Raw genomic sequence first — 14,851 nt, 5'->3', positions numbered from 1 at the left:
GAAAAATAATGTGGCTCCTAGTTTAGCCTGGCCTTCAAGTATAGATGATGTCAGTGTACAAAAAATTGTGGAGTATGAGAATGTAGATTTGTGGAAAAAAGTGGCAGCTGCCCAAATCCACCAAGAGAGTAGTGAGTCTGATAAAATCTTTTACTTTAGTGTTAAGTTCTTGATTGTGGCTAGCGTAAAATGTTTTCTAAGGCAGTATACTTTTGCGAGGTGGTGCAAAATTATTTCTTCCTCATCCTCAATATTCTTACATGCCATCCTATAAGACAAAGTCCTATTTTAGCTTTAAGCGAAAGTTCTTATAATCTAGCTTTTCAGAGCGTATATAATTCGCGTTCGGTTCCAATGCCCAGACAACCCATTATAGCTAAATTTGAATCTGAAGATCGCTGCAGAGGCCATAAACGGTGACTTTTTCGAAATTCATTTTCCTCGCCAAGCAATGGCAAACCACCGACTGCATTTCTGTCATAAAAAAGTTTCTTACAAAAAAACCAATTGCCGTTCAAAGTTGACAAGACAAAACACAACCTTTTTTTTAAAGAGCGCTTAGGTTGAGAAAAATCCCACGGGAAGCTGAAGTGTAAACTTCACACAGCAGTGTGGGTTTCATAGTAAAATAATTTATTATACTTTCTAGCTTCCAGCTGGCTAAGATTCGTTAGATATTAAGTTTTCCTACTGCTATTCGACTTTTTGTGTCAACTTTTAGCGCATTGTTGGATTCATCGACCTTCAAAAAATAGTGATTTGCTGCTAAGTTGAATCATTTCGAGTTTAAAAGGGCATTAGGATGTCTCCAACTAGAAGGTTTTTGTGGGTGAGACTCATTTACGGAGCTCACATTTCGACGTCAGAGTCAGTTTTGTCACTAATTAAGCTATAGGACCTCCTGGCATGCTCCAGAGTCCCAGTTTCGTCTTTATATTAAAATATAATATTATTACTTAATGTTGATTTTTCGCCAAGGTAGGCACCGGACTTAATGAGAATTGCATGAGATAATGAGATCGCATCCACTTGCCCCTTTTACCATTTCCAATTTACTTTTATCATAAACCTTCGGACAATCAAGAAAATTCGGATTTCCCCACAAATCATCTGTAAAAAACACCCTTTATCATTTTTCTGTTGGTTAAACTTTTTTTATTCTATTTGCTGCTTTTGTTTAACTTTTGCATTTGTATATATATTTGCATTTAGTCAGTTTGCGTTTGGTTTTGTGCGAAAGTCGTTAGTTTACTCCTTTTTCTGTAAGAGCGGCGGTGTATAAATAGTTATTTTTTCGGTTTTTCTTTCTTTGTTAAACAAAATGTTTATGCAAATAACTTCATTGCGAAGTTTGTACAGCAGTTGAAGCGATTGCCGGTTGTTAGATGACAATTGCAAAATGAGTTGGCCAATTTCCTTTGTGTATGAATTGTTGGTGCTCGATCAAAATTAGAGCTGCTACTCGTAAAAGCACCGGTAAAGCAAAATGTTTGTTGTAAACAGATTTAGGCAGTTTTATAAACTTCCGATGCTGCACAGAATTCACTAAACTAAACAACCGTTAGCCTTCAAATCAAGTTCAACGAATTCAGAAATATTTTAGATTAAAAAAATAAAGCTAACCTTCTACATTCGCACATCACATGCGTGCATGCATACAAACGTATGTGCGCCTACGCGCGTAACTATGCCATAAAGTGTAGACAAACATTAAAATTTGTTATTATTGCTAATCTATATTTTTTTATACACTTTGTTACTTTGAAAAATAAACAAAACATGCGAAATAGTAAGGAAAAAATTGTTTCAGCGAAAAACACTCGATTTTTGAAGGTCTATCTCCCCCTCCCTCACTTGATAATATGTACTCGCTTTGTTTCTATTTCGAATTCAGTTTTCGGCCTTCACACCAGTCAAAGAAGGAAGTTAGTCGCCGCACACATACAAACACCCATGCAAACATAGTTTTCGTTATCACTCGCATTGGCACTCGTTCGCCAGATACACTGGTGGCAAGTCGCATAAACTCACCTGCTTTTCTGTTAAGGAAAATGCAGTTTGGGCAAAATTAATGTATGTGTGTATAATTGGCATGTACACCCTTTTTGGGTGTTTGGCCGAGCTTCTCCTCCTATTTGTAGTGTGCGTCTTGATGTTGTAACACAAATAGAGGGGCCTACAGTTTTAAGCCGACTCCGAACGGCAAATAGTTTTTTTTTTATAAGGAGCTTTTTCATGACAGAAATACACTCGGAGGTTTGCCATTGTCTTCCAAAGGGCGACCGCTATTAGAAAAGACTTTTTCTTCATTTTGGGCTTTCACCGATACTCAAACCTTCGTTCTATCTGAGCTCCGAATGGTAGTCACGCACCAACCCATACGGCTACGGCGGCCGCCAAAATTAATGGTGCTAAAAAAAAGGAGGAAGAAATGACTGGCATACTTCGATGAACTCAGCCAAGATCGTTTAGGCGGTTGTTTCACGATAAAAGAAAAAAGGAATATATAATAATTTTATATAAACAATAAAAATATTATTGTAAAATGTTGATTTTTCGTAAAACGGCAGCAGTTTTAAAAAAAGAAAAGAAAATTGTATGAAAGAAAAACGATTTAAATTTTTTTTCTAAATGCCTTAATAATCGCCTGTAACACCGGTTTAGAAAATATGGTTTCGAGTAAAAAGCGTTTGATTTTAGTTTGGGGAAAAAGAAAGAAATATATTATTGTCTCGGTAGATGGCTGTAGTGATTGACATCTCGTAAAGTATTTATCAAAAACTTTGAAATTGATATTCGTTGTCAAGGTTACATTTCACACTAAAAAAATCGTTAACAATGGAAATGAACAAAAAGAAAATTCGGTACATTTTACAGTTTTTCTTTCACAAAGTGGAATTCATGCCGCTGAAATTGTGAATGGTGTTTATGGTGCTGATACTGTAACAGCTAATTACTTGTAATTTTGGTTTCGTCGATTCCGATCAGACATTTATGAATAAAGAAAAGTTTTAAACCACTTGCGCCAAATTTTTACGCAAAAATAGTGGATTTCTTTTCCCCCCAAGTTATATATTATTTAAAAAAATAAAGAAAAAGGTTTTTCTAATAGCGGTCGCCCTTTGGTAGGCAATGGCAAACCTCCGAGTGTATTTCTGTCATGAAAAAGTTTCTCATAATTTCCCGTTCGGAGACGGCTTGAAACTGTAGATCCCTCCATTTGTGGAACAACATCACGACGCACACCACAAATAAGAGGTGGCGCCCGGCCAAACACCCAAAAAGAGTGTACGCGCCAATTATCTATATATATATATATATGTATATGTATATACTAGCTTTAACCTGCGGCAGCGCTCGCGTAGCAGTAGTTTTGAGGGATTTAGGATATGTATATAAAAGAATTACAAAGAATAATTTCATAGAAAATATTTTTTTATTATTATAATAACCATAATATTACAATACCCGGCATTCGTTGCTATGCCTCGTTGAATAAAATCAAAACAATCAATCAGAAAAATATCAAGCAAAATTATTTTTATTAATTTTCTATCTCAAACCGTTTCTGAACTTTACATTTGGGTCATAGTTGAACAACTTATGCGGATTATGAAGTCTAGAGTGTGCTCTAAATAGTGGAAAATAGGAAAAACTTAGATTTTTTAGATTAAATTTAAGCAAAAATTCGATTATTAGTAACGAATGAGAGTGGTGACGCGGTCTGGGGGCTGTGGGAAGGGAGTTCCATCATAAAAACATGCCTATAACCTTCATTGGGTGAAAATATGAACATATACAAATTTTTACGTCATTTGGTGTTGTCGTTTCGTAGTGATGCGCGGACAACGTACAGACATTCACCTTTATAGTATAGATTATTTTAAAATATAGCTGTAGACTGTAAGACTTTTTAGTATTTTAAAATATATCACTATTGGAAGCTATAAAATTCGAAACCGATTATTGTTTATATAATGTAAACTTAAATGTAACAATTTTCAAAATAATAATATTAAATTTAACTACACACTTGTGCATTTAAAGTTTTACAATAAATTGAGTCAAAAATAGTTTAAAAAATTGTTCACAACGAAAAATTTTAGATATTATTATGCTAAGAAACATTAAAGTAAAAAAATCTAAAAAAAAAACTTTACAGTTGAGGCTAACCTTTTTTTTATTGCCTATATAATTAATTTATTATTTATTTTTACTTCAATAAAGCATACATATTTATTATTAATAAAATTTATTATATTATTTTTAATTCACCATTTCTTTCATTTCACCTGTTAATTTTAATTCCCTTCTTCTTTCAAATAAATTCCATACGCTTGTTAGTCATAGAAAGCGCGTCAATGCAAAATACTAAACACTTCTGAAACAAAAATTCAACTGAATTATCGATCATCTAACACAAAATCATTATTTATGAAGTAATGTCGCTATTTTGACTTTATTCGATTGCCAGTTCATGAGAATCGCCACTAGTGTGCATATGTATGTACCAGCAACGAGTAGCAAATAGTAGGTACGAAAGCTGTTTTTTGTGGGTGAGAGCTCTGCTAGAGAAAGCAAGGCCAGTCTACGCAAAAAACTACATAAAGCGCAATTTTTCGCCACATTGAAATATTTTATACTTTTATGGCTTTGTGTGCCAATAGCCCGTTAAAGGTCGCTCCTTAGTCTTATGAGTTTCGTAGAGTGGTGTAACAACTCGGTTATCAGCCTTTGCCTGTAGGTATAGTAAACTAATTAATTATCAATAACCTGATACAGACAGTCAGTAAGATTCTTCGCACCCCAGACCTCTTATCGCTTGTCAATTTTAAAGGGGGCACTTGGAAATTGGGATTTTCGTTAATGTGATTACTTTAAGTTTCCACTTATCAGTCTTAATTCCATAAAGTTTTAACGCAGTGGGGATATGATTCATAAAAATCGAGACTTATTATTTCCGATAAACCAAAATGGGTAATATTTTTCAAGGGTTTCCAACAGCAAAACGACCGTGGAATGTACATAATATGGAAGTCGAAATAAAAATAGAATTTTTTTTAAATTAGAGAAAGTGGTGTCGCATCAGATGCAGGAAGTTAACAAGTGCTTATGTATTGAGTGCCTACTCTACTACTTGGGAAGTTATTGCAGCCAGAGTGATCGCCCAGACTACTACTTGCGAATAGTTAGGGTATATCCTGGCATATTTTTCCATTTGCTGTGATATACAACGCAGCAAAACTTCTCAAAACTGTTCTCTTTCAAAACCTTTTTTATCAAAAGCATGCACATTGGCGTGATGAAAGACTTATGGACTCGGATTCAACGGCGGGAGCCTTGTTACTCTATTTATGAGCTTTAGTATCCACACGGAAAGACTCGCTATAGTCTAAAACGCAACTGTCTGCACGAAGTTAATCTAGAGGAGTTAACGCAAATTCTGTGTACATGGGGAACCTCAATAATGAAGCTTACAGCCTTCGCAGAATGATACAATTTTCGTCAGAAGTATGAGTCGGCCTTTTCAGTATTCAAGAGAAAGATACCAAGGGAGATATATGGACCTTTGCTCATTTGCGACGTCGAATATCGCAAAAGATGGGTCAATGACCTGTATAAGCTTTACCGGGACGAAGACATGCTGAATAAAGCATCATCGGCTGCCTTTCGTACGAATGAATACAAACACGCCAGCCCAGACTGTATTCGATCCCGTACCTATTGGTGGTAGCGGAGGAAGAGGAATGAAGGCCTTCCTTAAGTTGGAAAGTTCAAGTTGAGAAAGATTTGGCTTCACTTGGTGTGTTCAACGTCCATCAGTCAGCGCGAGGAGGAAACGAGTGCCGAGATTTATTGAACTCAGCCAAAATCGCTTAGGCGGTTATCGCGTGGATCCAGAAGAAGAACAAGATATGTGTGATAATAATAGACTTGCGCATATACCCTTGAAATGTGTTTGGCGAGCTTTTCCTTTAATTTGTGATGTATGTCTTGATATTGTCGCAAAATTGGATAGATTGGCAGAAATGCGCTCGGAGATTTACATACTGATTTTCATGTTCACAGCGGTAATAGAGTCTAGCACCTACTGTCGATATACTTACATATCAGGCACTCGACACACGATTCTCAGCTTGTAGTTTCCAAAAGGAAATTATTTGACTTTCCGACTCGATGGAACTTAGCCCAATCATTTTAAAAATAGTTGGCTTTTTATAAATATTTCAATTCGAATACCCGCACTAGTGCCTAAAAATAAGCGCAAAGCATCAAAATTCCTCAAACATCTTAAATCCCATCCTAAATACTTAAATTTTCAACAAACACTATCAAAATTTAACTAAAAGCCACACAACCATCCCATTTAAGCCAATTTAATCCACCCAAAGCCCTAACGAATGTTCTCGAAATGACGTAGAATGCATGCTTGCCAGTGTTTCCACTTCTGCTTCCACTTTACACAGCCAAAATGCGAATACGAGAGGAAAACTGTCATAGCTATGCACAAACACATGAACGTGCACCGTTTGACTCATTGTGAGATGGAAAAATTTTCATTTAGCCAAACACAAGAAAACGCACGAAGACGATGCAACACAACTGATGACGGCCTATGACAGCGAAACGTAAAACCGAGTGGAAAATTTTTGCACAGAATTCGCAACGTCGAGGCATTAGAGATGTGAAGTTAGAGAGAGAGAGAGAGTAGGAGTGCGCACTCTTTTACGTGAGGACGGGAGAGTGAGAGTCAGCTGATTGCTTGCCTGTAGTAGCAGCTCACTAGCTGGCCAACTGTCGTGGCAGAGTGCTATAATGTAAGAATTTTGTGTTTACTCTATAGTTATGTATCTTTGCGATACACGAATGTGCGCACGTACATACACTACGCGACAAAACTATAGCCCATTTGAGCCAGTTTTGACTTTTTTTGCTGCATGTTCCTATTTGCTTTTGCGTAATCCTCCACTTGTTCCACCTTGAAGTGAGTTTAATGCAGTCTGGGGCTCTATCCAACTAGATGTTTCATCTCTATTTTTTAGGTATTTCAATCATATTCTATAATTATTCTATTTTTCGTTGTAATTAGTCTGTAAAAAATTGGTTTTCGTAGACTAAATAATATAACCTGTATAATAATAAATAAATAAAAGTATAGCCGATTGTCTAAGATAAAAGGCATGTAAATCCAATTTTAGAATTTTGTACAAAAATTAGAAAAATTCCACATTCTTTTCACCATAATTCCATCTATGGCTTTTAATTATATTAGTATTTCTGGAAAGATTTTTGGTATACAATTGCATAGCTTATTGAATTCTAAGGGGTGGCGCAAAATTGAACATGCTATCAAAAATTTATAATTTTTTCATTGGCATCGTATTTCAATCATATTTAAAACTTGTGAACTAGTCAACTGCAGCATACGAGCAGTTAAGCAATGGAGCGCGTAAAGATAAAGATTTCCATTACTCAAAATCATTTTATTTTTATTAAGTAAAAAAGTTTTTCAAAACAAAATTGGATGAGTAATATAGCGCCATCTTGTAGTGCAATAAAGTGCATGTTTGAAGTTGCTAAAGAGTTCTGTTGATTTTTTATTACCTGTTTTCCTTGACGGTGTTGCTCCCCTTATCATCATATAAAAAATGTGCATTTGTTTACTGTTAGTGTGCCATCATTTGTCGCACACTGTACTCAGCAAACAGGCACAGGCAAGCAGATGGTGGTGGCGGTTGGAACTGATGTGGGCCTGCTGGTTGTTCAATGCTTTGTTGGTCTGGCCGAGCAAGCCCAAGTATTGGCTCTCGCCGCAGCGTTCCTTCTCGAATGACACATGGCGCTCTCTTTTCGCGCTCCAGTGAGCGCACTTCGGCTGCAACATTTTCTTTATAGTTCCACTAGCATTTCGTTAGCCACTTCAGTATTGCTCTACCTGTCGAACTAAATACATCACACAGAACGCTAAGCGAAACGTATGTAAGCAAGAAAATAAGTAGTTAAATCAGCTAAGGCAATAATGTGTCACGCATACACGCCCACTCTAGAGCCGACTTAACGCGTAGTTAATAACTTTGGATATATGTATGTATGTAATACGTTCAGTAACGCGATTCCATGTTCGTGGATGCGCGTTCGTATATGCAAAGCGTGAACGTTTTATGGTTTTTACGCCGCCACTGTGCGCGGCGCGGGTGCACTGCCGCGACCACCGCTGCTCCACACCACTTCAACGCGCTAACCGGTGCTGTTGCGGCGCAAAAGAAAAGCACAACATTCACATGAATGACGCGTTGAAAACACAAAAAAGGTAACAGCAACAACAATTTATTGTAAAATAGCCGGTTGTCGGTCAGTCGTACGCTAGCTGGGCCTGGTTGGCTGTCGTGGTGTGCGGTGGGTGGTGAGCGGCAGCGCGACGCGACGCGTAACTCGACGCTGCTGGTTTATTATTCTTATTTTTTCTGTGTGCCCGACTCGCGTTTCGTTTTTCGCTCGAAACGTGCGCGTGAAATGTAAATAAGAATCATCATCATATCGAGCTTAGTTGATTTTTTTTTGTGTAGATTTTTCCTCGTTGAACTTTTTTCTGCTGTGCGGATTGTAAAACGCGCGCGCCCTTAATTTTAGTGAGCGACTTTATTTTTTTTTTAATATCGCGAGGCGTGAATTTGTCGGACTACTGATAACATTTTCATACAAATCTGTGCGTATTTATCCAAATGATTTGCGTGTATGTGGAAATTTAGAAAGTGGGCAAAATAAAAGAGGAGAAATATTGTCTACAAATAAATTCACAAAATCTACAAGAAAAAAATGAAATTTAATAAAATAAAAACTGCCAATTGTCCGTCTGCGTTATGCAATAAATTAGTGAAAGAAAAATTGCCCATATTTTTGTTAATTTGATGCAATAAAATTGATATATCATTTGGTATTCGTGAAAAAAAAATAGCTAAGCTAAATCCACAAAAAATGAAAGCAAAATAAGCCGTAAAGTGAAATAATGAGTGCAATAATACAATATTAAATAGTTGAATAACGGAAAAGGTAGAGGCCAAGAAAAAAGAAAAGTTGTGAAAATTTGCCCCTTCGCTTGTTGTTGTCTTTGTTTGCTTAGTTGGTGCTCTGCCAAATGTGTGAATTATAATTTTTGTATTTTTTATTACTATGATTTTTTACTTGTTTGTGGCGATAATTGATAAATTAGAACGTAGCAAAGGTAAAGGTTGTAGTGAAGATGTCTAACTTGGACGAAAAATTGTTTATACAAAGCGATCAAAGTGGCGCCGCAGTGCAAACTTTTGAATGTTGAAAAGTCATGAAAAAACGTGAAAAGAAACTGATGGAAAACAAAAGTTTTAGAAAATTCGAGATAAATAAAGAACTAAAAAACAAATAAGTGCTGGTTTGCATGGAAATAATTCACATAATATAAAAATGTAATGAAGCCAAATAACAAAGCAATAGCAAAAATATTAATAACAAAAATAGTGAAAAATAAGCAATAAATTAAAGCAAAGTATTTTTCAAAGAACAAAAAATATAAATATTTATTTGGAGAATACTTCAAAAATTGCTGAGAAAGTGAAAAAGTTATTAAAAAAAAGTTTTAAGAAATTACTTTTACCGGAACAGAGCAAACTGCAAGCTTTTATTTCGACGTTTAGTCGTCGTACAATAGTAATTATCCTCATACAAATAGTTCCAAACAGTTTTCTGACTAATTTTCAATGCCTGGACAATTAAATAAATGCGCACAAATGCCGATCCGACTCAAAGACTTCCACAATTTTATCCATTTTTTCGACATTGGCGTACCAGAGCGTGTCTCATCTGCGACGCCCATATTACCAGATTGGTATTTTTTCTGAGGATGAGGAGGCTTAAAATGCCTAATGCAGCATCAAGGCTGCCGTCTCAGCAATGGTATGCCCGGAGAGTAAAACATTCCCTCCCCCTCGTTCGGAACCGCTTCCACATTACTTCAAAGTGGCGTTCCGTTTTTCGCATTCCACCGAGCGTTTTGTCTTAGACAAGCAACCTGGATATCCTATCTTCTGCATTACAAGGTCTATGCTTGTGCGCCTGCGTACAGGTCCAGATTGGAATCAACACTCTGCTGTTGCATTCGATGATACTGGGTTGAATCCATAAACAGCTTAAATTTTGTTTTTGCCACTTACGCCTACCGCTGGAATCGAAAAATGTATTGAATTTTATTTTTTTTTAATTTTGAAACGCTGCGAGCCTCCACTGGCTGCACCAAATACAATAATATATTTTCAAAGATACACATTTTTTTAAACGTAATATCACCTTTAAATGGCCTTAGGTTAAGAACCGATGCAATGTTTGATATGGGGCTCACTAAAGAATCTACCGGGAAGCGTTCAAAACCGTAGATTTACTTCACCCCATATTTTTAGTTTTGAAGCGCATCCAGCCGATAAATTCATTGTTTAATTAAATATATAGCACTCAACTGATTGAAAATAGCAGTATTTCCTGCACAAGGTGGCGCAAAATTAAGCACCATATTGGAAGATTTACAATTTTTGCAAATGACGTCATACAAAAACAAAGTTATTAAAAAAAATTATGATAATTCCTTTCGTGAAACCTTGTAAAATTCGCAATTCGGCCACAAGGCTGCGGAAAAATTAAATTTTTTATGCGACTATAAATATCAGCACTTTAGAAATTGTGTAGGTGTATGTGTATGCTTCTGGTTTTCCACGCGCCTTTTATACATTTTCCCCATTTTTTATTGTTAATTTTTATTACTAATATTTATACATTACTTAAATTTGCATCTTACTTTTTACTTTATTTCCGCTGTTTGCTGCTCGCCTCCCAAATTTTTGCTCACAGAAAAGCGTGACAACTTTAAATTAAAATTTCGGTAAAACAGCCAGAAAAAAATATTCAAATCAACTCAATCATTTTTTTGGCATGGGAAAATATTTTCTATTATAATTTCTTACCAAAAAAAAAAATAAATAAATGAAAATAAAAATACCTCAATGCTTAGCTTAAAAAACTCGGCATTGCTGAAAATTTTAATTAATTCACTGCAAAACTATTTCGGTTAAAGTGCCGTGAAATTTAAAAACAAAAAACTGGAAAAAATGGAATTCACCTCAAAAGCTGCTGCAAAAACCTGTTGGTACAAATGACAAAGAAATTATAGTGAGAGATTTTATTAATCGAATAGAGAAAAATACTATTATTGTACTGAAAACCAGTTTGACGAAGTTGCCAAACTAAAAACCTCTTTATTATTCATTCTCAGTTACTTTACAAATTGATTTGCTATTTTTCTAATAAGAATAATTATTTTTTCTTCATCGCGTATTTGTGAGGTTCATCAACTGCCGGTTGTTGTAGCAGAAAAATCTCTACCAACAAAATGTGGTAATTAAATTAAGCAAATAGTATCGAAAGCAAAGTCGATACAACTCGGTCGGGCGGCTTGGAAGGCGTTTGGTTGTCTGTTTATAATGAATTCACACGAATTATTAATTAATACCTTTTAGATAATATCTCAAGTCACTCTTCACATGATTTCCTAACACATTGAAAAACTAATAAATAGTAAATAAAATAATGTAGCAAAAGTAATCAATAAAAAGGAATTAAAAAATTAACTGCTATAAATAAACTTGTGATTGCAGTAGCAAAATGGGAAAATTTCCATATAATGCCCCATGAATTTCAAAAAATGAAAACCTCACCTGGCGCGGGATTATAGTTTTTAAGTTTGTTGATTTCAAAATTTGTAAAATTGACCAAGAATTCTCCTATTAGGTTATTTCAACAAGCAGAAGTGCTGCCAGACATCTAATAAATAAACAATTTTGGAAGATAATATATGAATAAAAATACAAAATTTTCCAGTTTATTTCTATATTATATACGTCTAGGTATATATATATATATAGGTATATTTTTGGATATATATATATATTTATATACATATATATGTATATTAATGGTTGATTTGTAGTAAGGTATGTTTGATTGTATGCATTTTGAGTTTACGGATTTGTATTTGGTGGGTGTATTTCGATTTGTACTCAAACAAAAAAAAGTTATTAATATTTAATATATACAGGGTGAACGATATAAAGTGTTACCAACTTCACACTGCTTGTATCTGTAAAACAGCTCATGACATCAACGTCAAAATTGTTCTAATGACAGGTCAATATACAGGTATTGTTTATAAGCCATCAAAAGCATCTGAGTTTTGTTGATTTTTTTATTTCTGTGATGGAATTCAAACGTAATAGTGTGATTGCGTTATATTTGGCTGGAAAATCACAACCAACCATTGTTCGTGAGCTCAGTCACCTCAAAGTGAATAAAATGTTTGTGTATCCCACTATAAAACGTTACAATGGTACTGGTAGCATTGCAAAACGCTGTGGAGGTGGACCTAAAAAACCACAACAACGCCAGAAATGGTTCGGGAAGTGAAGGCTCGACTTGAACGAAATCCACGTCGAAGTGGAAGAAAAATGGCCAAAGAACTGAGAATATCGCAAGACAGCATTCGACGCATATTGAAAAATGAGCTCAGGGTCAAGGCATACAAGTTCCAAAAAGCACCGGATCTTTCACCCCAGCAAAAAAAAAGTTCGGTGCAAAAGAGCAAAGGAGTTGTTGCGCTTGTACGAGCGTGGCGAATTTTCTAACATTGTGTTTTCTAATGAAAAAAATATCCCATTGAGCAGTTCATACAGCACTCAAAACGATCATGTTTACTTGACCGAACGCTCATACGAGAATTTAAGCCTACGTATGACCACTCGAAGCAATTTCCCATCGCAAGTAATGGTTTGGGCGGCAGTGACCGCTGATGGACGCTCTGCAATCGTTTTTATCGAGCCTGGTGTCAAAGTGAATGCGACTTATTTTCGGAAAGATGTTTTAGAAGCTGCTTTAAAGCCGTGGACACGCAAACATTTCGGTCATAGACCATGGACGTTCCAACAGGACTCGGCACTGTCTCATAAAGTTCGTGTGAACCAAGGATGGTTAAAAAATCATGTTCCACACTTCATTTCGTCCACACAATTGCTTTCGAATTCGCCAGACGCAAATCCGATGGACTATTCCATCTGATCCATTTTGGAGAGCAAGGTGAGGATTAAAAAATATGCCGTATGGAAGCGCTGAAAAAAGCGATGATACGAGAATGGGCCAAAATACCTCAAGTTCACATTCGTCATTTTTTGACCGTTTGAAGGCTATAGTCAAGGCAAAAGGTGGTTATATCGAGCTAAAGTGGATATATGTTAAAATTGTATTCATTTTTTAACAATTTTGTCTTTGAAATCAATAAAAACTAATTTCACACAAAAAAGTTATGGTGTTTTGAATAGGTAACACTTCATATCGTTCACCCTGTCTATGTTTTAGTTAAAAAAAGAAAAATAGCGCCGCATGCGAAAATTTGATTCGCGCGATTTTTAATTCCAAATTTTCACTATTATAATATTTATATATATATATATGTATATATAAGTTATATTTAAAAAAGCGCTACAGGCGAAAATCATACCATTATTCTAATAGAAGAGTGTGTGGAAATTATGTTCCTATGTTGCTTCGTTTTCAATCGCATTCTATTTTTTTATTATTTTTTGCTTCTGGCAGCACTCCATTCAGCCATGTTTTTCAGTTATTGTAAATTTAGCTGGCGCGTCAAGTGTTTGCAACTTAAAAATGCAATTTAAATTGTTAATTTATGGTATATATTAATAAAAAGTGTTAGAAACGTGTGTGTTTTAATAATTATTAAAATAAATGTGATAAGTGCACTTATTGCATCAAAATTTGGTGAAGGTAAAAGACACATTTTATTAACAAATAACTTAAAAACTATTATTAACTGAATAGTGTTGGTGCTAGTTTTAGCAAAATAAGCACTAAATCAACATCTCCTGTGAATTTCATTGCAAAATTCGTAATATTTCTCTCAAAACAAATGACGGGGCATCGTAAGGAGTCCTAGCCGATTTTTAAAAATGGAATACTGAAATGATAAAAAATAAACTACTACATCTACTTTTTTTTAATAATTATTATAACTGTTGGCGGCCTACTCATTAACTTATTGTCGTAAATCCCCAGTGTAAGTTGAACCCTCTTGTAGCCAACATCTTTGTTGCTTCTGCTAAGTACATCGGCGCTGGACCTTTTTCATTCCTTTCTTTGCATTTGTTAGCCTCCCCTCCCTCTCCCCTCTCTCTCTTTCACTCTGTCGCCTCTCACGCACACACAAGGCCCTCGTCATGCTTTGTTGATTGTTTTTCTTGTTCTTATGTCGAAATTTTGTTTTTGTGTTAAATTTGCCAGCTGCGCCGGGTGTTCAATGTCAGCCCAAACGAGCAATAACAATTTAGCGTAGCAGCAGCCGCTTTACTTCGCATTCATTGAAGGCAAAGGCAAAAGGCAACTCCTTAAAGAAGAAGAAGGAGCAAGTAAAAAAAAACATATTTAACATTCGCAGCAGCAGCAACAGCTGAATGTAGTGCGCGCCGTCTATTCGTTTTGTTGTTTGGAGTTCTGCAAAGCCACTACTCAAAAGGATATTAGAAAGCAGCGAGCAAAGCACCAAAACAGTTAGGCAATGGAGTCGTAGCATTATAATAATAACAACAACAATAGTGCGTGAAGCAACAACCTCTTTTTCTAATCACCATTCTGTCACCGAAATGCTGCGTGAGCAAGGCCAGGCTTCTTGTGTTAGTCATAATTTTTGTTGCTGCTTCGTTTACTACGCATTTATCCACCGCTGCTGCCAGCGTCGGTGAACGTCATATGTACGAGTATATGCGCT

Source organism: Anastrepha obliqua, chromosome 2 (genome assembly GCF_027943255.1).
Source record: "Anastrepha obliqua isolate idAnaObli1 chromosome 2, idAnaObli1_1.0, whole genome shotgun sequence".
NCBI lineage: Eukaryota > Metazoa > Arthropoda > Insecta > Diptera > Tephritidae > Anastrepha > Anastrepha obliqua.
Note: the sequence above shows the minus strand (reverse complement) of the source record.